Consider the following 26769-nt stretch of genomic DNA (forward strand, 5'->3'; position numbering starts at 1 on the left):
ATGCTGCTTAGGACACACATACATATAAACAAATTTTCCTTAAGAAATTCTTACTCTCCCAAATATTTCCAAGTCATATATCCGATAAGGGGTAAATATCCATAGTATATAAAGAACTTATACAACTTAATAACAAGAAAACCAATAATCTGATTAAAAAATGGGCAGAGGATCTAGATAAACATTTTTCCAGAGAAGACATACAGATGGCCAACAAGCACATGAAAAGATCTCAGCATCACTAATCATCAGGGAAATGCAAATCAAAACCATAATGAGATATGACCTCATACTTGTTAGAATGGCTATCATCAAAAAGACAAGAAATAATAAGTGTTGGCAAGGATGTGGAGAAAAGGGAAGACTTGTACACTGTTGGTGGGAATGTAAACTGATACTGCTACTACAGAAAACAGTACGGAGATTCATCAAAAAATTAAAAATAGAACTGCCATATGACCCAGCTATTCCACTTCTGGATATTTATCCAAAGAAAAAAAAACACTAATTTGAAAAGAGATCTGCACCCCGATGTTCATTGAAGCGTTACTTACAATAGCTAAGATATGAAAACAGCCTAAGTGTCCATCAATGGATGAGTGGATAAAGATAATGTGGCGCGCACACACACACACACACACACACACACACACACACACACACACACAATGGAATATTACTCAGCCATAAAGAATGAAATCTTGCCATTTGCAACAACGTGGATGGAGCTTCAGGGCATTATGTTAAGTGAAATAAGTCAGCTAGAGAAAGCAAAATACCATATGACTTCACTTATATGTGGGATCCAAAAAGCAAAATAAAACAAAACAAAACAAAATTCATATATACAGACAACAGATTGGTGGTTGCTAGAAGGGAGGGGGTTTAGGGGGTGGAAAAAATAGGTGAATGGAGTCAAGAGGTACGAACGTTCAGTTATAAAATAAATAAATCATGGGGCTGTAATGTACAGCATGGTGACTATAGTCAATAATATGATATTGCATAACTGAAAGTTGCTAAGAGACTTAATCTTAAAAGTTCTCATCACAAGAAAAAAATTTCGTAACTTTGTATGGTGATGGGTGGTAACTAGACTTGGTGATCCTTTCGCAGTATATACAAATATTGAATCATTGTGTTGTACAACTGAAACTAATACAATGTTATATATCAATTATACCTCAATAAAAAAAATTCTTATACCCCCTGTGTTTAACGTGATATGCTTTGTTATAATCTCTTCCATTTCGCTAATACTTATACTTGTCACAATCTACTAAATTTCCCAATCCACTAATGAAACACAGCCTACAGTTTGGAAAACATTCTCAAGGCTCTGGGGATATAGAAGAGGCCGCTGCTTGGAACTTTCTTTCTAGAGCAGAGTTGTCCATTAGAATTTTCTGCAATAATGGAAATGCTCTATATCTCTGTCGCTTGATATGGTAACACTAGCCCCACATGGCTCTTAAGCCTTTGAAATGTGGCCAGTGCAACTGAGAAACTGAATTTTAAAATCCTATTTAATTTTAATTTATTTAAATTTACAAAGCCACATGTGGCTAATGGCTATAGTATTGGATAATACAGTTCTAGAGTGTGGGTGACAAACAAGGAAAAAGTAAATGAATTAAAAAATAAGTTAATTTTTTACACTGCTAAGTGAAGATGCTATATAGGGTGATGGACAGTGACTTTGGGAAGAGGTTAGGAGGGATGGTCAGGGAAGAACCCCTGTGGAGGTAATGTCTGAGTTGGCATCTGAACTACAAGGAGCCAGGCATTTGGCCATTTGAGGGAAGAGGATCCTGGGTAGAGAACAGCAGGTGCAAATGGCAAGATGCAGAGGTGAGCTTGGTGTATTTGAGGAAAAGAAGTCCTGTGTGGCTGGATCACAGCGGCAGTCAGTAAGTACTAGAGGAAGACAGCTGAGAAGATGATGATTCAGGCCTGATTAATCAACTTATTGCTGAATATTTCCACCGAAGAGCTCTGCAGGCATTTCGAACTTGGCTCATCCTATACAGAACATCTAAAAGTTGTTCCTCCTCTGTGCTTCCTGTCTCAGTGAGCGGCACCACCATTTAACCCAGCATTCATCTTCCTCCCCTCCCTCTCCCTCGCTCTACTTTTCTGTTAATTGCCAAGTCCTGTCATTGTTCCTTCTAAATAGCTCTAGGATATGTCCACTTCTCCACGTCCTTGTGGGATAGTACCTTGCTTCATAGACTCATAGTGATTTCTTTGCCTAATTTATTCTTCCCATGGCAGCCAGAGTGATCATTCTAAAATGCAAATACAACCGTGCCACTCTTTGGCTTAAAATCTTACCGTGTTTCCGACGGCTCTTAGATTAAAGCACAAACTCTTTAACAAGGACTTACAAGGATTCCTCTTACCAGCCTAATGTATCTTGCTCAAACCTGTTTTCTTGAAAATGCCTTGCTCACTAATTCTTTGAGCATCTGTGAATAGTGTTCCTTCTGCATAGGATTTTCTTTGCTCCATCCTCCCCAACGTTTAGATGACATTCTTGGGATATAGCTTAAGCATCACTTCCTCCAAGAAGCCTTCCATAACTCCAAGAAGCCTTCCATAACATGTTTGATGTCCCTTCCAGATGTTCTCAGCGCAACTCTAAATTCTCCCCATTGTAGCACTGATTTCGCCACGCTGTAGTTGACTATTTACAAACCTGTTGATTGCATGAGGACAGGGAGCAGTCCACCACGATTGTTCTTGCATCCCCAGCACCTAGCACAATGCTGGGCATCAAGTAGATGCTCAATAAATGTTTTCTGGATGAATAAAACAGAAATAACTTGGATTCAGTTGTTATTGATAATTAATTATTACCTATTGATTAATATTAATAGCTAGCATTCATTGAGCATGCTTAGCATTTTCCTCTATCTCCTTTATCTCCTTTACCACAACCCACCAAGGTATGCATTTTTATCCTTATTTTACAAATTAAAAACTGAAGCATCTGAGAGTTTAGAATAACTTGCCAGAGTTACACAACGGGTTAAGTGACAAACTCAAGAAAAGACCTGGGGCTGCCTAGGTGAAAAACCTATTTTCTTAATCCCTACACCAAATATAATGAGCCTTCTGGATTTCCTTGTTCTAATAGAGACTTCACAGAAGGCACTGGGTACGTAACTGGGGAGGTGGGCTGCTTAAGTCAGAGCGGTCCTGCGCCAAGTCATTATCCTATACTTACAAAGTCAGCTTCCATTTGCTGGGCCTGAAGTGAAGCTCAAGACTAAGCTATTTTCCTCCATTTGGTTGGATACATGTCAGAAAGGTTTTCTGAGAGTGAGCCTCTCAGGGGGTGCTGACTGAAGGCTCCAGCAGTGGGCTCCTGTGTGTGGACGGGCATTGCTTGGTGGTGTCTGCAGAGAGAGGGGAGCCTGGAGCCTGGGAACTGAGGTGTTGACCCGGCTCTGGCAGAAGGCATTTTGCATTCTCTTTGTGATCACTCATCCATTTGGGGAGTGGCTTTGTTTTTCATAATATTTCAGGACCTGCCAAGCTGAATTATGATCCTGGGGTTTACATTATCACTATAGCGTGGCTAGAAATAGTGCTTGAATAGAAATCCTGATAGACTATCGTTTCAGGGCCATTTGGGGATTTGCAGTCCAGTGATTTGATGTGACTTTGGGCATTTCGATGATGCTGTTTTGACCTGTGCCTATCATCTTTATGGTGGGTCGGACAGTTAAGCAGAGTGTCTTCCTCTGGTAAAACTCCAGGCACTTGCCAGATTTCATCTTGCTTATTCTTCACGAAATCCATCTTGGGCAGGAGAGTGGCAATTGTTGGCACTTTTATAATGAGAAGGACAGTGGGGGCCAGAGAGGTTAATTGGCTCACCTCAGTGAAACATCCAGGTTAGGGCAACTCAGCATCATAATGTTATGCTCCTGAGTCAGACTGTTCCATCTCACCAGGGAAGAAATGCACACTTTATGTTCAAGGATCCATATATGTCCATGTATATTCATTCATTCAATAATTCTTTGTGGGGATCCTACTGTGTGCCAGGCACTGGGGATATAGTGGGGAATAAGACAGACATGCTGTCAAGAAACTGACGTTCTAATTCAAGAGGTACAACAGGCAAAAAAATGTAATCATGTACATGAAGTCTTCATTTCAAATGCTAATTTCCTATGGACAAAATAAAAACAGAGTAACAACATGTAGAGTGCCCGGGGTGGATGAAGAAAGGATCATCAAAAGGCTTCCACGAGGTCGTATAATGTAAGCTAATAGGAGAAGGATGAAAAGAAGCCAACCTTGAGAAATCTGGGGAAGAACACTCCAAGCAGAGAGAGCAGCAAGTGCAAAGGCCCTGAGGCGAGAACAAGAGTGGCATGTTTGAGGAATAGGAATGCTGAGTCTTCAGAGGTTTTTAAGCAGAGGAGTGATGGGAATCTTATCTTTTTATAACAAGATCTCTCTGATTGCCATGCAGTGGTGAACTGAGGGAGGCAAAGGATGAAATGGGGGAGAACAGAAAGAGATGATTGCAGCGGTCCAGAAATAGATAATATTTTTGAGTTCTTACTATGTTCCAGACACTGTGAGTTCTTTCCATACACATTTCTTATTTAATACTCACAACAATCCTATAATGCAATTGCTACCCTCATTTTTCAGATAAATAAGCTAGAGGCTCAGGAGTTTAAATATCTTATCCAAGGCTACTGAACCTAAGTGGCAGAAGCAGGGTTTAATTTGAAACTCTGTACTGTTAAATGCTTTTTTTCTAGCTCTGGCATATCTTAATGGCCTGCTAGAGTGTTCCCCATGGATGTCCCCCAGACACTTTCAAACTGTCATTATCTAAAACCAAACTCCCTCTGTCCTCCCCCAAACCTTTCCCTTTGCTTCCTCAGTTATATTAATGGCATCAATAGTCTAGGCTAGAAACTTTAGTGTCTTCTTTACTCTGTCTGTACACTGTGCTTTTCTTCATTAATCTACGTCACATCTTTTGCATCATTTCATCCATTTAAACTCTGCTATCTATCCGATTTCCATGCCTATTGTCATTGCTTTGGTTCAGGCCAATTAACCTACTCCAATAGCCTCCTATTCGTTCTCTGATTCTAGTCAATCTCTACCCTCTCCAGTCTATGTTCATCCAGCCTCTAGGTTTAGTTCTCATCCAAAATCCAGGTTATGTTATCCCTGTTCTCCTCAAAAATCGTCCTGTGGTCCCCTATGTCCCTTGAATGAACTTCATTATCTTTAGTGTGGCAATCAATTTACCGGTATTGGGTGGTTGATCCCTTGCTCAGCAGACTGCTTGTTATTGTAGCATTAGACTTATTTATTTTTGCAGCTGATAACTCTTACCACATATAACCAGTTACGTGAAGAGGAAGGTTAGGAACACATAGTCCAGCCCATTTCTGATTGAACTGTTTCGAAGTCCAGCACGAACTGTGCTAATGAACCAATGGGTGAGACACAGCATTCAGGGGCCAAGAAGGTGTTTTCCTAGCCTCCTGGTAGAGCTTGTTGACCCAACAGCTCTGGGAAGCCACTCAGCTGGATACGTTTTCGTTGGATTGAATTGCATGGCAGAGACACAGGGAAGGACCTGAGCTCTAAGGCAAAGTTCAAACTAGCAAGAGACTCTCTTACCATCTTCACGGCGCTTCCGGAGAAAAAGGCAGCCAGTTCCTAAGGATGGGAATCCTTTACTTTAAGAAGTTAATGGAAATTTCTGGACAGAAGGAAATGCCCATTCAGTGTGAGATTTTCCTAGCCCTATGTTGTGTTGGCAATAGGTCCTTGAAGGTGAAGCACTGAACAAACAGAGGGCGAAGGAAAAGGGGAACCGTGTGGCTATTTGTGAGTTGAATTTGTAGACCTGTAATTCAGCGATTCCACTCGGGCTGTCAGCACCCAGCCAGCGCTCTGTCTTTAAGCATCTATATCACGAGGCCAATATAGGCTGAAGCATTTTCTGACCTAGCCCTACTGAGGATTCCTCAAATGTATGGTAGTTTTTCCAGAGAGGTTTTCTGGTGTATTCGATCATCAGAAAGAAAATTTAATATGAATTATTTTGTTCTATCATTTCTCATTGAAGAAAATAAAATTTTTGAGGCTGTTGTCAGTGATGCCAAAGGAGATAAATGAAATTCATTTCTGCCAAGTTGAGGAACTATGCTAGAAGTTGTTCCCTGTTTTATTTTGTAAAATAAGTAATAGATTTTAGAGATAAGGTAGAATAGCTCTGTTTTTCCATATTCAATTTTAAGGTGGAGTGTAATTTTTTTATTATTATTATTTTATTGAGTTAATGATAGGTTACAATCTTGTGAAATTTCAGTAGTACATTATTGTTTGTCAGTCGTGTTGTAGGTGCACCACTTCTCCCTTTGTGCCCACCCCCCACCCCCCCTTTCCCCTGGTAGCCACTAATCTGTTCTCTTGTCTACATTTTAAAATTCCTCATATGAGTGGAGTCATACAGAGATTGTCCTTCTCTAATTGGCTTATTTCACTTCACATAATTCCCTCAAGGTCCATCCATGTTGTTGCAAATGGGACGATTTTGTTCTGTTTTACGGCTGAGTAGTATTCCATTGTATATATATGCCATGTCTTCTTTATCCAATCATCTGTTGATGGGCACTTAGGTTGCTTCCATGTCTTGGCTATTGTAAATAATGCTGCAATAAACATTGGGCTGCATAGGACTTTTGGAATTGCTGACTTCAAGCTCTTTGGGTAGATACCCAGTAGTGAGATAGCTGGGTCGTATGGTAGTTCTATTTTTAATTTTTTGAGGAATCTCCATACTGTTTTCCATAGTGGCTGCACCAGTTTGCATTTCTAAGGTGGAGTGTAATTTTTAATGTCTGTACTACAATTTTAAGCAAAATACATATGTTTAGTGGACAACCTTGTATTGTACAAACAATGCTATTACAATAACAGAAATCAAGCAAAAAAAAAAAAAAAAAAAGAGAGAGAGAAAAGTATCTCTAACCTTGCCCTTCTAGAAACAAGCTATTTTAATGTTTCCTTCTAGTTACCGTCAATATATCTAATTTTCATATAGTTACAATCTTAGCATAGACATGACTTTGCAGTTTTTTTTGCTTCTAATGTTACATAAGGCTTTTTTCCCAGCCACTTTGCATTTTGAAACCCTAATATGCTTTTATAATAGAATTGCTACACCATAATGAACTTCTTCCAAAAGGTTCACTAAGTTCTGGAAGTGAAAGGTTTTCATTGCCATTCTCAATATTACCTTACTGAGGTCAATCATATTTTTACTGTTTCAACCAAGACAACAGTCTGCCAGGGGCCATACAGGGCTCTTAAGATAAACAGTCCTAGGAGACCAAGGGGCACGTCACAAACCGAGTGCTAAGACTTGAAGTCTCCTTTCCTGTTCTATAAAGAGTCCAAAGCTCTTAGATTTTACCCTCAAGGCATTGAAACTACTGCTCAATTTAAGGGCCAGAAAAGGGAATGCACCCAGGCCCTTGTGGTTTGCTACCTTTACTAGGCACTCAATAAAAGGAAGCCCATAGGTAATAGTATAAATTCTAGCGACAATACAGAACCTATGGTTCACTCATTCACTCTGGAGCTCCCAAGTTGTTCCACCAAGGGAAAGAACATTTTGTTATGAGAAGCAAAGGGAGGCATTAATCAAAGGGGTTACATGTGTAGGAAAGGCGATCTATAGGGAGTTACAAGGATCTTTCATCTCCTTTACCTCATATTTGTCCAGGATTGTGTAGGAGTTTCCTATGGATTTAGTGTCTGTCCATTAGCAGACACCAAGAGAATTATTCAGAAAACATCCCCTAGAATAAAATGTGAGTCAACTCAGTGGTCCTCCTCGAAAAATCCTGGAGGGCAGGTGATATGGTAGGAAGAAAGGACACAGAACCATCTGGCCTGACTCATGAGCTCATATGTCACAGTTGGTCATGGTCATGAACTGTGACATATCGTCATGAGATGCAGAAGGTCCCATCTCGGTGATGGGTCCAGTTAAACATCTGTGTATGTATCTATACAATAGAAAATTAAGATGGGCTACAGGGAGCAAGGGAGATGGCTCTCTCTCAATGTTTCTCATTTGGCACATGAGATGACCTTCAAGAGCTTCTGTTCCGTACTTTCCACTTACTAGCCCAATGTGTTCTGGGACTTAATGTGCTAATATTCATAATCCTTGTTAATTACAAGATTATCATCATTGTCGTCATCCCCTTCATGAACCGCAACCATGGATTGCCAAATGTCCCTGGTCAATGAGGCCTGCATGAGTTTGTATTTTACCCCAGACTCATCTGGTTTCTAAAAAATAAATATTGCTAATAACAATTTACTGGTATTCATAGATGAGATGACACACTGCTAATCCGGCCCTCACTAACGCAAGGATGGCATGACTAAACGACAAAATACTGCATTGTTGCACAGAGGACAAGCTAGATGTGCTAACCCTTACGTACTCCAACCACAGCTGGACTGCCCTGTCTGCTCATTCATTCATTCATTCACTCGTTGGGCGAATGTTGGTTGACTGTCTACTCTGTGCAGACGTTGTGCTGGGGACTGGGCTACGTGCATGAGCACAGCGAGCAAGTCCTGCCCTCAAGGAGCCTCCAGTCTGGTAGGGAAGACAGACATACTCTAAAATTCCTGTAATAAATGCAAAATGAAATCTGTGATGGGAAGGAGAGCACAAGGGCTCTAAGAAAGGAGACAGAGGGGCGGTGACCCAGTCAGGGAGGGCTTCTCCAGGAAGTGACGATGGACCCAACATTGGGAAGAAGAAGAAGAAAAACTAGCTGACATTTACCAAGTGGTTATTATGTGCCAGACCTAGATTTTAGTGCTTTATATGAATCATCTGTGAGATATGGACTCATGTTAACATACGGGTGAGAAAACTTAGGCTTAAGGACAGTAAATAATGTGTTTAGGATGACCCAACTGGTGAGTTGGGGAGTGGGGCTAAGAACTCAGTTTGACTGTGAAGACTGGAGTCCTGATCCCTCTGCTATCCTGTCTCCCATCCTGCCTAAAATAGAAGTCAACCAGGTGAAGAGAGTGGCAGGGAGGAGTACTGGGCAGGTGGAAGAGCATGTGCAGAGCACAGAGGAGGAAGAGAACTGGAAGGATGTGAGGAAGTGAAGGGAGGGCAGGGCGGCTGGGGTATGCAGGTGAGGGGAGAGTATGAAGTGAAGCTGAAAGATGGTCAGGGCCAGGCCATGCAGGGCCTGGATAGTCATGTCATTCTGGCCCTGGGGACTGGCTCCTGGGGCTCAGTGGTTAAGTTCACGCATCTGCTTTTGTGGCCTGAGTCTCACCGGTTGAGATTGTGGGTGTGGACCTACACACCACTCATCAAGCCATGCTGTGGCAGCGTCCCACACAGAAGAACTAGAACGACCTACAACTAGGATATACAACCAGAAGAACTAGCATATACAACTATGTACTGGGGCTTTGGAGAGAAAGAAAAAAAAAGAGGAAGATTGGCAACAGACGTTAGCTCAGGGCCAATCTTCCTCACCAAAAAGCATAAAAAAAGAAAAAAGATTCTGGCCCTGTCCAAGAGGAAGCCACTGGAGGGCTCTAAGCAGAGCTGGACCTGATCAGACTTGAGTTTGAAAAGTTCACTCTAGCTGTAGCATAGGGCTTAGAAGGGGGTAAAGGCAGATTTTGGGAGGCAAATTAAAACCTGTTGTTGATGGTGGGGGTTTGAGAGCAATAGGGATGCTGAGGTATGTCCTAAATTTCTGACTTTGGCAATTACCATTTATTGAGAAGGGAACAGTGGGAGATGACATTGTTTGGAGGAAAGGTCATGAATTTGATTTGGGCAGGTTGAGTCTTGGGGCGCCAACCCAGGTGGAGTTGTCTAGTAGATCGTTTTGTATAGACATCAGGAGCCCAGGAAGAGGTTAGGGCAGGAGATAGAAATTTTGAGTCATTCCAAGGAGAGGTGGCAATTGTGCCCATGGGCTTGGGTGGGACAGTCTACGGAGAGCCTTTGTATTTTCACCACCCCCTCCCACAGTTTCTTCTTTCAAGCTTGCCTCTGAGGAGCACGCACCCTTCTCCTTGCGATGTTAGCCCCTCTCTCTGCAACCCCAATTCTTTTGTGCCCCTCCCCATCAGTCCTTCCCTCTTCACTGACATCTTCCTTCGAGATCCGCCCATCAGACTTCCTAACGTCTACTTCTGTGCTGTCTGCCCGCCCGCCTTTTACTAGCTTCAGTGATGACTTTCTGTCCTTGGCATCACTGAAGTTTCTGTTTCAAACGCAGCCAGTGACCTCCTGAGCCCTAGATCCAAGGGCTCATCTCATGTCAGTCCACACCTCCTGACTTCTCCTCAGCATCTGACTGTTGACACCCCTTCCTTTAAACATTCTCCTTCTCCGCGTTCCCTGGCACTGCATCGTCTCGACCCTCAACTCTTTTCTCATTTCTCCTGTCTTCTTCCCATGCTGCTCTTTCTACTTCTCCTGAAGAAATGTAAATATTCCCCAGGAACGTTTTCTATTTCTATACCTCCATTTACTACCTCAGCTCGCTGGCTCAATCCCACGGCCTCAGCAGCCACTCCTTTGTGGATAGTACCGAAATGTATCTTTCTTGCCAGCGCCTAAGTACCCTTGACTTGACTGACCAGCTGTGGGCTAAACACCTCCTCTCCACATCCTGCTAGCATCCCAAACTCAGCACGGCCCATAGCAAACATTTGCTTTTACTTTCAAACAAGTCAATGCCCTGCACTGTCTGTTTCAGTTGATTCCTTTTTCTTTTCATTCTCTTTAATCCTTTTCAGTGCTACTGTGTTTCAGAGCCCTATTCCCTCTTGCCTAGAGCCTTTGCATGTGTCTCCTAACCAGTTTCTTCCTCATTTCTTCTTGTTTTGAATGAATCCTATGCATTTGCTCTAAATGAATCATATGTTCAACCCGGATCATGTCTCCTTAGCCCAAATTCTTTAATATTCCTCTGTTGTCACTGAATTAAGTGCTGCCCCGTCAGCCTAGTTTTAGAGACCCTGCTAACATGGTCCTGGTGTCGTCTCCCATTTTTATCTTCAACTGCCACCCGACATGTAACTTCTGAACCGACTACGTCAGCCTCTCCTCCAGGCTGCATGACACTTGAAGGCAGACATCTGTGCCTCAAGATCCTTGTATCACCTATACTTCACACCTAGAACATAGTAGGTGCTTACTGAAGTCTTGCTGTGTGCATGGGAAAGTATTTGCTAATTCCTACAGATGTCTGGTGCATCCTAGGCCTTGCTTTTGCTCCCGATGCACTTCCTACCTGGAGAGACTTTCTCTTTTTTTATCGTAAGAAGTAAGATGATATATGTAGCAGTGCCATTTAAAATTGCGCATTATATATATATATATTTTTTGTTGTTGTTTGTTTGTTTGTTTGTTTTTGCTGAGGAAGTTTCACCCTGAGCTAACATCCATTGCCAATCTTCCTCTTTTTGTCTGTGAACTGCTACAACAGCATGGCCACTGACCGACGAGTGGTGTAGGTCTGCACCCAGGAACTGAACCTGGACTGCTGAAGTGGAGCATGCCAAAGTTAACCACTAGGCCACTGGAGCCGGCCTGCATTATATATATATTTGTTATTATTCTACTCATTTATTAAAAATCTACTCAATCTTCAGGACTCATTTCCAGTGCCATTTCCTTCATGAAACCATTTCTTATCCCCTTGATTTAAGAACCATCCCTTTTCAGAACCTTCAAAATACCTTTTACCTTTCCTTTTTTTCCCCCCAAAATTGTTTTAAGTACCACAGTAGGATGGAGGAAAATTTCAAGGGAGACATGGTCCCTGGTCTTACAGCTATGTTGTGTTTGCTCATTTGGGGCACTTTCATTATAAAACCTGTAATTCTAAACAGTGATTCAAAGACTTGTCATCTCCCTCACCCCATCCCCAGCCCCTCACGATCCCTGTCCAGCAATTACTCCCTCAATTTAACTTTTTGGGAAACGGGGCTGTGTCTTACTCAGATTTAGGTTCCCTGAAGTACCAAACATGATGCCTTGCTCACAAGAGGTTCTCAATATTTGTGGACCTGAATTAGGTGAAAGGATGCATATGGCTGCCAATATTTTCCATCATAGGTGAAAAAGATTTGGAGCTGTATTTATTTTGCTTCAATAGCCAAAGGCAAAGCAACAATGTTCCTCTTATAGAACCAGCAAAAGCAGCAATGTAACCGTTTGTACCACTATGAGTAGCTTTCTCTGACGCTCAGTTTGGGGAATAAATGAAATTAGCCCTTATGAAGGTGGAAACATGAGTATTATGCAAACACAGGCATGTTTCTTGTGGAGCTAATCTCTGTGTGATCTTTCGTTCCCAACCCGCTGGCTCTGCTGGATTCCAGTTGCCAACTCAGCCCGCGGCAGGCACTTCAAACATATCACAGCCTTGTTTCTACCACAGAGGCTGGGAAGTGAGTTATATAGAATTACACTTTGTTTTCAGAATCTTGTATTTGTGTTTGGAAGTTGGTCCACTTCTCAGTCAGTTAAGGGAGAAGGGTATAATTCTCAAATCCTCCTAATTCTCCCCATGGATATAAAATAGTAAGGACCTTGTAGGATCTTTCTTTTGAGGACATAATCTACCCCTTCCCCCTTTTAAAAATAATCTGAGAGATGGCCGAAATCTTAGGATGAAAAATTAGCTCTGATGAAAGAGTTCTGGCCAGCTCTCCTGAAGCAGCCACTGAAGTCCGGGAAAAGCATTTATGGGGAGAAACCACAGGGCATGGAAGCAGGGTCTAATTTGGTCATCAATAAGTCCATTGTTTCTATCTGGGAATTTTATTTTTCCATGGAGGTCCTTTAAAAAGGCTAAAGCATTCAGAGAACCACTTCAGTTCTGTGCCAGCTCCCAGATAGTGACTTGGGCAGTGAGTGGGAGGAGAGCCTTTTGTTCTTTTTCGTCTGTTTGTTTTTATTTTTGGTGAGGAAGATTGGCCCTGAGCTAACATCTGTTGCCAATCTTCCTCATTTTGCTTGAGGAAGATTGTCACTGAGCTAACATCTGTGCCAATCTTTCTCTATTTTGTATGTGGGACATCACCACAGCATGGCTTGATGAGCGGTGTGTAGGTCTGCGCCTCGGACCCGAACCCACGAACCCTGGGCCGCGGAAAGAGAGCATGTCAACTTAACCACTGTGCCACCAGGCTGGCCCTGAGCCTTTTGTTCTTAAAGGGAGCTGAGCCACGCATTTCAAGGGACTGATCTACAGGCAGGTGGACTACAGAGAGGAGGTCACTCCTACACGGGGTTGGGTTTTGTTTGCAAGTCAGGAGAACCCAGAGTGAGGACCACCATCTCTAAGAGGTAACCAAGTTATTTTATTTCTTTGCCCCCAGCATATTGCTTTGTAAATGGGCACAATAATTCCTGGGCCTCGCCTGCTTTACAAAGTCATTACATGGATCAAATCAGAAATGAGAAAAAAAAAAAAAAAGCTGAAGCTATTCTCAAAGCATTTTGAGATGCTGAAAATGTTATAGAACTGAAAGGTGCTCTTAGATTTCATTTCATCGTGAAAGAGGCAATACCATATTCTGTATATTAAGCACCCCCCCCCTGCCCCCCCAATTAATGAGAGATGTTCCAATGCTCTGAGCCCTCGGGGCAGAGTGAGTGTGAGCTCGGAACTGACAGCCTGTCTTCTGCGTGGTATGAATGGTGGTGAAAAGACGCTCAACAATCCCGAGATCTTCTCTTTGGGTTTGAAGACTTTGCCTAAACATGATTATCCGATGTTTTGGGAGTCAGTTCCAAGATCTCTTGAGCTGCTGATGAGAAATTTTGTTTATTAAATAATTTTCTGAAATCTGCTAGGTTTTAGTGACTTGTGGATTCATGCAAACATACGTATGACATTTAGAATTATAGAATTGGCGGGGAGAGGTCATCCAATTCACTCGATGATTAACAGAAAAAGAAACTGGGTGCTACAAAGTCTGAATGACTTTCTGGGACATATATGACATGTCCATGGGAAAGCTGCGGCTAGAGCCCAAACCTCCAAGCTTCCTGGCTCACTGTTCTTTCTTCTGAACACGTTTCCCATGAAGATTCTGACTTCATATTCTGTTTTCATGGTCAATGCTAAATCCCTGGAAGAAAGCAAGAACGATTTTTTTCTGGGATTTCAGAACAAGAGAAACGTTTTATAATTGTAATACATTGTGCTTTTAAGAATGTAGGATTCTCTGTAAGATTTATAGGTCATAAAGTGCTTTCAGACCTGCTTAATCTTTAGAACAATTCAAGGGGAGATTGTTACTAACACTAGATATGGAAACCACTAAAGAGGAGGAAGTGGCTTGGTCAAGGTTTCTAAAAATCATAACTGACTCAAGAAAGGTTGGATTTTCAGTTCCACTCTTGGAGTTTTTTATGCTCCATGAAAGTTGCTACCTGAGTGTTTTTAAATATGAGTGACTATTAGTCATGGAGATGCGACTCTTCCCACCCCCACCTTTGTCTCCAAGCTAACCTAGTCTTTGCCCCAGTGTAGCCTTAAATGTTGACATCCATGCCACTGGGAGACGCAAATCCACAGTAGACTGAGTTTTCCAGCTCATCAACAAAACCTCACTTACTTGAGAAAGGCCTGATTGAATCATCAGTAGTAGTGGCCATAATAATAATAAAAACATTTGACATTTATCAAATACTTATTGTTTCTAGGTTCTGTTCCAGGTACTTTAAAAGTATTAACTGATTTGATTTTTCCATCCAGCCTGTCAAGTAGGCACCATTATGATCTCAATTTTACACGTGATGAAACTGAGCCACAGAGAGGTTAAGTAATTTGCTCCAGGTAACATAGCTAGCAAATGGCCAGTGAGTAAAATTTACTTTTTTATTTTTCTTATTAAAAATGTTTATAATTATTATTTTCATGTGATAACCCTACCTGTTCAATTCTTTGTCTTTGGGCAAAGATCTTCCTCTCTTTGCACCTCAGTTTCTCAGCAATACAACTACTGGGTTGAACCAGTTGATCCTGAGAGTTTGTTCTAGCTTGACTTGTCTGGCTGTCTGCCATGTCCTCTCACATCCTACCTAGGTTCTAGGCTGTCCCATTATGCCCTATTCTCCCCGTCCTGTCCCATCTCACCCTATTTCCAGGGGTAAACAATAGTCACATGTTATTATCATTTTTATTTATATATAAACATTAGGTGTGCTAGCACTTCAGCACATTTTAAGTTGGGAAAAAAAGGGAAATGAAGTATCCACTCATCTCCTTCCTCTCACTTTAATTCTTAAAGTATTCATTTTACCAAATCCTTTCCTCAAAGGTAATACAAAACCCACCACGGAGGAATACAAAGTCCCAAATCGCACAGTCCTTTCCTTTGCCTCAACATGGTGATACAGGCAAAACTAGATTAAAACGAACATCAGGGCAACCTGAAACGGAGAAATAGGAAGGTGACGTCACCAAATAAACATCAAGGCTTGTGTACAGCCTTTGCGGAAGAGATAAGGCTCACCACTTGCCTGAAGCTGTTGAAGGGTGTTCTGGGTGCACCATATTACTTGAATTTAAGGTCTTTTTCAGCATCAGCTGCCACCCTCCTTGCCACTCCTGAAATGTGAGATCCCAGAAATTCTCTCCATCTGTCGTTTGAGCTGCCCAGCTGTGAGTTCAGTGGTACGCTCTGGTGCGGTTCGGAAATGAATCATAACTTCCTTAACTCAGAATCAATGAATTTTTAAAAACAATTAAAGATGTTGAAATTTGCAACTTCTCATATGCGAAAAAATTTTACGAGGTGCCTTTACGAAGCCTTGAAATAAAACCAAGTTTGGGGGCAAAAGTTCAAACCATGCAGAGGGGATTGATGCTGAAAGAAACAGAAGTAATTGTTTACCTGGGAATTGGGCATCCCACCCAGAAGGGGTTACATCTCTGCTCGAGTCGATGCCTTTTCGTCCTTATGAATCAGGCACTAAAGTATGTCCACTTCAGCATTTTCCTCACACACCTAGCTCTTCCTTTCTTATGCCTTGTCTCCACTTGCCTGCAGACAGATCTCCCATATTTTGCTTCTGACGCTAAATAACCACGATCACTCGTGATGAGAGAGCATTGGCTAATGAGATGGCTGTGAGATGTTGAGAAAGTCCTGTTTTGCTTATAAAACCACGACTGTCTCTTTTATAAGGTAACTTTTATCTTCTGAGAGAGAGCTTGGATCTCACATCTTCTGTTTTAGCTCTTTTCATTAGTGGTTGATGGTTGCTGTCAAGGACTTAATTCTCCCATCATGGAGAGCTGGGTTGAACATGGGGACCTGGGGGTTGGGGGACAGGTGACATTTCTCCTGCTACTCTATAAGTGTCTCCCACAACCCTTTTACAGAGGTGGGTGGTGGATTGTCTCCTGGAGGAAAGTGTTACCCTTATACCACGTAATTAGCCTGTTGTCGTGGCAAATACACAAAGCTTATATACACCTCCGTACGAATACTAATATTATTTTATTCATTCTTTTATGGGATTTTTGTGACTCAGAACTGGCTTCTGTCAAATAGGAAGGTGTGTGCGTGTTGAGTTTGGCACAGGTCATTTCCTCTAGCAACAGAAGGGCCTGCTAAATGAGGGTCATGATGACCTTAACCTGGGTTCTGATTTAATCAGTAACCCAGAGGCAAAGGTAATTACTTGATGTAAAATCACCATTTGAATTTTCTGCTCCATTGTATTTACAGTTAGAGGAAAACAAATCCCGCAAAATGTACCTGTTTTCTATCAAGGATGTAGCACAGATGTAAACAAAGTGTCCTTTTAAGTCAATATTTGGTAGGAAAAGCACAGGGTGTTCTTGGTATTATTATACGTAAGGCTTCACACAAACTAATAGAAACATTGAATTTGCTACGTATTTATACACAAGTGCTATGAAGCATAAAAGGCCTATCTTTTAATAAAATCAAATTCATATATGCTCTGATAGGCAAAAGTTTTGTACTCACGTAGATCATGGATGAAGTTTTCTGCCTACTTTCTCGCAGGGAAAAAGCAGCTTTAAATATTTCTTTGGAAGGTAAAGTTGTGTCTTTTTTGGATTTCCTTCAGATGAAACTGAATAGATGAATAATGCATATGTCTTATGCCAATAAAAAAAAAAAATCCTGTGATTTGTATAGCTGTGACTGAGAGGAGCCAATTGACACTTGAAGGCAAAGAAGACAGAAAATAAAAGAATATATGGGTGGAAAATTCCACAACTCAAAGTCCTAATGCTCTCTCAAGGACGGGATTGTTACTTGAGAAGGCTCTGTTGAATTTTTGGCATTCTTGCGTTATCTCACTTTGAAGATGGAATGTAAACCATGGTTTTCAGCCAGTATCACTGAAGTAGACTCAGTTAGATTTGCTGGGACTTTTTGCTAATAGCAATCTCCCTAAATTTAAGTGAATAGTTAATGTTTCAAAAGCTTTGGGTACTAATGGTCTCTCTCAGTGGAAACAGCAGCCCCATCGTTGGGAAGTCTATGGCAAATTCCCTTTCCATGGGACTTCTACAATTAACCCCGAAAGAGATCCACTCTTATCTACAAAGCCTGGATGAGAATTTTGGCTATTTTTATATTCTGCTGTTAATCCTAAGGAGTATTGTTAAAAGTTCATTTGCTTCAGAAGTCATGAGGACTGCCAACAGCTGGGCTAGGTGGAGGCTGGACAAGCATTGGGTACTGGTGACAAGATATGTTCCTCTGGTCCTTCGCTGTGTGCAGAACAGTTTCATGGCTAAGCTGGTCATGACTGATAACAAGCAAAACCAATGAGTTTAAAATTACTTTTATTATTTTCTGCTGCCCAGTACAATCTGATAATTTTCTAAGTGTCAAGCATTTTTGAACCCAAATCTAAATTATCAAAGAAAACATCTAATAAAACTTCTCCCCTGCATATTTATTAAAAAGAAATAGAGGGATGATTTTTGGGAGGTGTTTGTTTTTAAAATAAAATATTCCCTCAAACATCTAGAATTTGAATTTCTGCTGTTGTCTTTGTATCAATAGATAACATATATTGAAAGTTATGCTTAAACGTTGGTTGTTGGTCACCTTATTTCCAACGAGAGATTTTGTGTATGATGCAAAAAGGACACTTAAAAAATCCTTTAGCATAAATAGCATAACAGTATAAATAGCAGCATATTTATATGGACACTAAAGTTTTAAGAACACTTGAAAGATCCTTTAACATAAACAGAGTAAGAAAATAAATAGCAGCATATATGGTGGAACTGTAAATTGAGGGACTTATCACTCCTTTAGAATTTAGGAATATTTCTTACCTGTTTATCACTGCAATTTTCAATGTCTGCCTTAAATTATAAAAGTGAATTTTCTTTGTTGTTTTCCACTATGGAAGGGATTCTGAGAAGAAGGTCATTATTCAAAACACACGTGCTCATCATGGGGAGAACCTGGTGAACTGCACCGTGGTCTTTTCACTCAGGGCTAGATTATACGTTAGGGATGCTATATAAAGGATTGCTCCACTGGCATGAGAGATCCTGTAGGTGTTTCAGGCCACGTTCTTCCTTTAGGGTTGTGTTAGATCCCACAGCATGGGCCTGGGTAGAGCATTAAAGTGAGCCTTCAGGGTATAAGGTATTTTCCTTTAAAAATGGTTGTGAAAGATTGTCTTATAAAGTTGTCTCTTCTTGGGGCCGGCTGGTGGCACAGCGGTTAAGTTCGCACTTTCTGCTTTGGTGGCCTGGGGTTCGCCAGTTCGGATCCCGGGTGCGGACATGGCACTACTTGGCAAGCCATGTTGTGGTAGGCGTCCCACATATAAAGTAGAGGAAGATGGGCACAGATGTTAGCTCAGGGCCAGTCTTCCTCAGCAAAAAGAGGAGGATTGGCAGCAGATGTCAGCTCAGGGCTAATCTTCCTCAAAAAAAAAAAGTTGTCTTTTCTTGAAACTTAGACTTCTAATGAGATGTAACCAGATGATTTCCCTTTTATATAGGAAGGCCTTCTATAACGCATAGAATGAAATCCCCTTAATAATACAGAATGTAGCTCTTGAGAAACTTGACCCAATAAGGAATATACACTATTGGTAGTTTTTAGCAGCACTGACGCTGCATTAGTTAGGAAGGTTCTTTGGTGAGAAGTCACAGAAAGTGACTTAGAAAATAGAGAATTTATCAAAATGAATCTGAAGACTCTCATAGGCTCTAAGGAGGAGTCGAATGGGTGGGTGTTGGGAAGGTGAGGCACCGTGAAAATTTAGAGATCACGTCAAATGGCCCAACTCTAGGGACACTCGATTAGCACCGGATTCCTAATTCTTGGGAGAAAGAGTCCACATTGGACCAGTGTGGGTCAGTGTCCACCTTGGATCAAAGAGCGAGTGAGAGGGGCAGGATCGCACAGCACAGACCTGGCTTCTGGGGGCCTCCACGACACTGGGCAGGGCCCCGAGAGGGGGAACACATGTGACTTACTGTAGCTGGGCAGCCACTATGAGAGATGCTGAACTTAGAAACTATAGGTTCTAGTTCTAAGTGAAATGCTTTGAATATATATATATATATATGAGTGTGTGTATAATCAAGAATCAGGTGGCTTCTTATAGACTCTGTAGCTATAGTTAGCACAGTTGTAGGGAGAAATTATTGTAATACCAGGTAATTAGTTTCAAGGAACATCATCTTCACTAGCATAGACCAACCTTCTTGTCAGATGCTTACCACAAGGTCATTGGAATAGAAATGGGATGAATGGGAAATAGCATATAGCACATATTTAGTGAGTAAACATACAAGCTAAAATGCCTTGTGCCATCAAAATCCCAGTTTGCATATGTCCTTCACTGCACCTGTGGGTGATCGAGAGCCCTTGTTAGTCATTCACTGATTTGATTCATCTTTCTTGGTGTCCTGTTCTGTGCCAGCCTCTGTGTTAATCAGCAGGAACTCAACAATAAACAATAAATAAACTCAAAGAGTTTACTGTCTAGAAGGCCATTCAGTTCAATGGGTTTGAGCTGCAGTTAGGATAAGCCGAGCGTCCTATGGGAGTGCATTTCAGAGACACCAACACAGATGTAGGAGTCTGGATGCCAGCAAAGACTTCCTGGAAGAGTAAGCAGGAAAAAAGTAGGAAACTGAGGAACATGTTGTTGAGAGAGAGGCTGGATAGAAGGCAATGAAAGGACATTTCAGCCACCATGTGCGCAATCCCAGAGGCAATGGAGAGTGTTTTTCATTTGGAGAATTGCAATGAGAATGGTACAGATTGTGAAGAATACGGGGGGAGCTGTCATCGTGTGAAGCTAGAGAAGCAGAGGTCAGATAATGAAAGGTGGAGGGGGTTATGTTAAGGACTTTATTTTGAGGATAATGAGGTCTTATGAAAGTGTTTTAAACGGGAGACACATGATCATATTTTTGAACTATAAAAATTACTCTGGAGACTGGACTAGAGCAGGTGAGATTGTAGGTGGGGAGACTAGTTAGCAGAATAACGGGAATCCAAGAGAGAGAGTGGTGGCCTGAAACAAGTGGTGCTGGTGGCAGTGGAAAGAAGCGAATAGAGACAAGACATCAATAGTGAAGGGAAATGGGGAATTGTGTCTAAAGAGTGGAGGCGAGGATGCAAACAGGCTTCTGCCTTAGGCAACCCAGTGGACAACAGGGTTGGCCATGGAGATGGAGAAGTGCAGGGGGTGGTAGAAATAGTAAGCTCTTTTTATGGCATTTGTAGTTAGTGCCATGGAGTGGATTCCAACTCCTAGTAACTCTGTGTGGAGCAGAACGGAACCCTGCCCGGTGTTTTTGTGCCATCCTCTCACCTTCCAGCGCTGTATCAGACAATTCTCCACTGCTATTCACAGGGTTTTCATGGCCAATTTGTTTCAGAGACCTCCTAGTCTATCTTAGTCTGGAAGCTCCACTGAAACGTATCCACCATGGGTAACCCTGATGGCATTTGCAATCCTGGTGGCATAGCTTTCGGCATCACAGCAACTCACAGCTGCCACAGTATGACAACCAGCAGACAGGTGGTATGGTTCCTTGACTGGGAAACAAACCTGGGCTGCAATGCTGAGAGCACCAAATCTTAACCACCAGACCACCAGGTTTATGGCATAGTGTACTTTAAATGCTCATGTTACAGCCCAGTGAATTTGTCCGGTAGTTGTTATAGGTCTGATGATCAGGAAGAAGATCTGGGATGGAGATGTGTATTTGGGAGTCAATGAGAGCAGAGAGGAGTGCACTGAGAGAGGTGTTCAAGAGAGCTGTTATTTCTCTTAGTCTTGATGGGGACACAAAGATACAGCGTCTATCATAGTCTCTTCAGGGGAAGGGTGTTTGAGCTTTTGATATTGGCATTTTTGAAAACAATCACTGGTGAGACCAAAGCAAACCTAATCTACCCAGGAAGCCCTCCCTTTTGCAAGGCAAATTTCTGGTGATGCAAAGACAGGGAAGAGATTTCTCGTTGCGTACAGAGTACTGTGTGTGCTCAAATGAGTTGTTAAGAGTAAAAATATATCTCTATCACATGCTTTCCATCCACATGTGTGGAACCTTGATTGATTATCTGGAAGTGCTTCCTCTTCTCACAAGGGCTGGAGCAGGCATAGCTGGAATGCTGATCAAGTGGCTAATATAGGTTAGCGTCCTGTGCTATCTCATGGGCTCCCTGACATCAGAGATTATATTTTAGCTTCATCTTTGTAGGCTCAGTTCTTCAACCAGGGCCTAGCAAGTGGCAGATACTCGCTAAGTATTCACCGATTATATTGAAGTTCTTTGACAGAAGAACATTGTCTTATTTTAGGGACTTCTTCTTGTGCTGTCCAGTCACTTCTTATTTCTCAGAGTGGAGTGAGGATGTCCAATATGGTGGATCGGAGAGAAGTTCCAGATTTTCTTGAAGTTTGTATTTTTCTGGTATGGAGTGTTTGGAAGTTCTCTGGAACTTGGGACCCCAGAATTGTGGAAAAGGCCCCTAAAATTCTATTAATAAATCTTTACCCTTAATTTTTGTTTTATGTCTTCCTTATGGTAAACTAATTTTAGAACTTATTAGTTAAAGGTTACAGCCAGGGGAGGGAATGGCATTAATGGCTTTATTAGTTACGATTCTTCTGGTTGCAGGTAACGGAATATCTAATCCAAAGTAGCTTAAGGAAAGCAAAAATATGGCTTCAGACCAGGATTTAAATAGGGCTCAAGAATGTGGCCATGGAGAGCTACTCTTGTCAATTTTGATTGCGCTTCCTCTGGGCTGATTCCATTCTCGGGCAGGAGCTTCTTTGATGGCAGCAAGATACTTACTAGAAACTATAACATCCTTCCAAGCTGAAATCCTGCAGAAAAAAGTGACAGTCATTGTGACATCCCTTGCTGAAGTGTCATTGGCTCTGATTGGGTCATTAGACCCCCATAAACCTATCATTATGATTTAGAGAATGGGAAATACTGATTAGATTAGACCTGGTCTTATGCTCTGCTCAAAGTACATGGGCTGGCTTGAAAGGACAAATTGTTTCCCAGGGGGAAAGCTGGGTTCAATTCCCAGGAGAAGACTGAATGAATGCCCATTGGCAAAGACAGTTGATGACATGTGACCCTCCATTCTCTCCTTCTGCGCTATGGTAGACATTGATAATAATCATGGTACTTTTTCTCACCTGGACATGGTTTTGGCAATCTTGTCACTGCCGTGCTGTAGTCAGCCACTAACAATCCATTAGAGTTGGCAAGCAAGATGAACACTAGCCTTTCTGCAGGAAATATCTGGAAATTCTTAGAGAAAGCTCTGCTTTTCCTCACCAGTAAATCAAGGCAGAAGGATAGTAAAAGAATTCCATAGTAAGGTTAAAATTGATCATTGATGAGCATTTTTAGTTGACTCTTTTTTGTTTCTCCGTGTGTGTGTTAGTTTATTAAAAAGAAATACTTTGTTTATAGGTTCTGAGAAACTCTCTGGAGTTGTAGAGTAGTAATAAATTTGTTCTTTTCAGAATGGATGTTAAAAGCGTTGGAAAACATTCTGTGATTTCAGTGGGCACAATGTGGCCAAAATAACTATGTATTTTCCTACAAGAAAAATGCAAAATATAAACAAATGAAATCAGATTCAAACAGATGGGTTTCCATCTGGGGCCCAGTGGTCAGAATTTCAGGAATTCTGAGTCTGAACCTTTACTCTGCACCACTCTCACCCAGAAGTAGCATATGGGTGACCACTGTGCGACCACAGGAGTCTCACCAGGCCCCTGCCTTCCTGTGTTTTCATCCCAAATGCTTCTAGCGTTGGCTCACTTAGCCCAGAATTAAACATTTATTTTTGCAGTTTTCAAGCATTGTTTCTTTTATTTCCTTTTGAAATGCCCTTCGAAGGGCCCTGTGAAGAACAGACCATTAAGTCCTACTGGCCCTTTACAACTCTATAGCAGGGGTGTAGGGTTGTCCTTTGAAAGCAGGTTTTATTATGTGGGAAGTGAGAAAAGCACTGGGGGGCAGGGTAGGTGCCAAAAAACGATAAAAGTGTCCATAAAGAGAAGGCTGAGAAAGCCACAGACCAATGTGACATCTCACTTTCTTATGGGGTCTTAGCTGTAGCCTTGAGGATGCAATTTGAGAGCCTCCAAGTTTCAAAGCGTGTATTCTGTCCCTCCACTGCTTGTTAACTTACCATTTATTGAGTATCTGCTATGTCCAAGGCCCTGAAGGGAATACAAAGATGTAATTTCTGACTGAGGAATCTTAATTACGTAGTTATATAAGGTGGAAAAATAGTAATGTTGCCCTGTTTTGCATAGTGTTTCAAATAGTTTCAAGGTCATGATCCTAAAATTACTCTATGATTATTTCTACCCTCTAGTCTAGAAAAGTATGTTATTTTCCCAATCACAAAATGTTGTACTTTCTCAAAATTCTTTGGGGGTTTTGCAAGGAAGCCAACATGATAATGGTGAGACATTTCATCTTGTCTCTAGTGTATTTACACAGTTATCCTCAGTAATCTCTACCTCTCTTTCCCCTTCTCTGGCCTCTATCCTCTCCTCTCTCTCTCCAAGCCCCTTTGCTCTTCTCTTCCTCTCCCTCCTCTCTGTTGCCTCCTTTCTCTTCTTTCTTCTCTATAACCCTCCCTCTGCCTCTCTCTTTCTTTGTACAGCCTCTTCTCTTTCCTTCTCATTCTCTCCCTCTTTAATCTTACTTCCTTCTCTTTCTCCTCCTCCTCCTCCTTCTTCTCTCCCTCCCCCCTCCCTCTTTCTTCCCTCCTTCTCCCTTCTCTCCCTCTCCTTGTCTCTCTTTGCCTCTCTTCTCCTTTCTCATTCCCTTAGCTTTGCTTCTTTGGGAATTTAATCTAATTTCTCCCACCACACACAGACCTCCATGTGGTGAGGAAAAGGAGGAGTCTGACCTTAGATAGCTCTAAGTGTACACCAGCCCAGCCTTGATCCACTTGATCCACAGCGGAAGAAGAGAATCCCACTCTTCTGGTATCCATCTATAAATCACTTCAGTCAGCCCAGCGTGGGTTGTGTGTACATTCCCAGTTTAGTCACCCTGGCCAGGGGTATGAGCACTATGATGCAGTCCACCTGGGTTGTGGTGGGGTCACCCTGAGGCCAGGTCCAGGGTTATTGTGATTGGCAGTTCCACCAAAGCTAAGTGCAGGTAGGAGGAGTGGTTCCCCCACAAAGTGGGAGTGTTATTATCAGAGGAAATTTGGTGAGGGGATACTGGGCAGGAAAAAGCAAAACAAAAACCAGAATAAATGGCAATATCTATGCTCCTCCCATGTCTAGAAGACAATTATTTTAAAGACTATACATCATAAGAAATACCTTAGGATCTTAAGTAACTTTTCAGGATAAAATTCACTAAAGATAAGCTAAAATTCATGAATATTTATTTTCATGCAGCGCTGATAAATTAACATTGAATTCAAGTCATTATCTCCTAGTGAAAGGAGTAGCTAACGTGTTATTTAACAACTAGTGGCTAAATCATTCATTCAGACATAAAGAACAGGATGTTACAGTATCAAAGAATCAGTTTGTAAAAGCAATCGCAAAGCATTTAGAGACCAATAGAATAAATAATTAAAGGATCAATTCAATTCAATTCCACAAATATTTATTGAGTGTATATTTTGTGCCAGGATCACCAAATTAAATTATAAATATACTAGGAAGAAAATAAAATGATTAATTGATATACATTTGAAAAGGTAGGCATGTGCTAAATATATCTTCAGCATAAGTACTCAGACTTGGGGTGATGATGCTGGGGAGTGGGCTTTTGGGGGTGGTTTGTGTGCGGACCCCACCGGGGTGGATGAGCTCTGCACACCTTGTGTCTGGAGGAGGTGGTGATGGTGCCCCATGGCCACCACTATACCTGCCTCCTCCTGGCCTCTCAGATGTGGCGTGGTAATGCCTTATGTTCTCCTAGAGCCATTCAGCCAATAAAATGCTTTTGTGTGCACTATCTCACTTGAATTCGCACGACTGCTCTGTGAGGTGGCCTGGGAGAATCAGCATCATCCCTAGTGAACAAGGGAGGTCCAAGGAGGTGAAGTGACCTGTTTAGTGTCACACAGGTCATCAAAGAGAGAGCCAGGACTCAAGTTGAGCTTTGTTTTTCTTTTTTTTTTGAGGAAGATGAGCCCTGAGCTATCATCTGCCGCCAATCTCCCTCTTTTTCTGAGGAAGACTGGCCCTGAGCTAACATCCGTGCCTATCTTCCTCTACCTTACATGTGGGACGCCTGCCACAGCATGGCTTGCCAAGCAGTGCCATGTCCGCACCTGGAATCCCAACTGGCAAACCCTGGGCCACTGAAGTGGAACGTGCGAACTTAACCGCTATGCCACCAGGCCGGCCCCAAGTTGAGCTTTTCTGAGTACAAGATAGGCACTTCCCCCCCTGCATCACTGCAACATTCTCCTCAGTAGGACAATGGAGGGCCAGCCCTCTTCCTCCTGGGTGCCCTTCTGCTTTGGCCCACACTGGGTTGGTCTGCCTGGGTCTCTCCGTCACTGGTTCCTTATCTTCTCTGGCTTCCCAAGTGCAGGCATCATTCAAGGCAGTGGAACCCAAAGTTTATTAATCATCACAATGCTCTGGGGGAGCTTTAATACTTCTTCTAACACTCCCTCACCTCCCCTAACACACACAGTGTCCTAGTCTTGATTTCTGTTAACATTTGACATTGTTGCAGGTCAGGTTATATCACTGAGACATAGTTAGGAGTGCAAAAGTTGATTGAGGCTGACCATTGTGAAAGAAAAACAAGAGGAAGTGAGATTGGGGATGGGGAGACGCCAAACTGCGTGCAGACCTGACAAAGTCTCTGCCAGCCCAATGGAGAGTTCGGCAGCAAAGATAGCCTGTTAGAGGAATAGTCATTGGGCAGAAATGGCCAGGCTCTGAACTACTGCCTTGCTCCATTACCGTCTTCCTAAGAAGAGCATGAGCTTGGCTGAAAGCTGAAGGAGCTAACAGCTGGAGGCTGTCAGCTCACCACAGTCCTTGCAGCTGGGTGGTGAATCCTTTCTTGAAGGGGGATCCGAGCTGCGCATCTCCATCTGTGACAACAACATCTTTCAGTACCTTGATTTGTGTTGGTCATTTAATTGTTTTATGTCTTTAGGTCTTATCTCCCCAACTGG

At 42.1% G+C, this 26769-nt stretch overlaps 2 long non-coding RNA genes across 4 annotated transcripts in view; one reads left to right on the top strand and one right to left on the bottom strand.

Moving 5' to 3' along the window:
- The window catches only part of LOC139083561 (uncharacterized), a 208385-nt gene that overhangs the window by 84356 nt on the left and 97260 nt on the right, over positions 1-26769 (top strand). The window lies entirely within an intron of this gene.
- LOC139083560 (uncharacterized) lies at positions 13886-17351 on the bottom strand. Of its 3 annotated transcripts, none has more exons than XR_011540393.1 (5): positions 17083-17311; positions 15979-16401; positions 15605-15765; positions 15419-15514; positions 13886-14208 (listed from the first exon to the last, which is right to left on the bottom strand). It is a non-coding gene; the product is annotated as an uncharacterized lncRNA (long non-coding RNA). The 3 variants fall into 3 exon arrangements; XR_011540394.1 differs by having other exon boundaries at positions 15015-15514; XR_011540395.1 differs by lacking the exon at positions 15979-16401 and having other exon boundaries at positions 17083-17351.

The sequence above is a fragment of the Equus przewalskii genome, chromosome 5, assembly GCF_037783145.1.
Source record: "Equus przewalskii isolate Varuska chromosome 5, EquPr2, whole genome shotgun sequence".
NCBI lineage: Eukaryota > Metazoa > Chordata > Mammalia > Perissodactyla > Equidae > Equus > Equus przewalskii.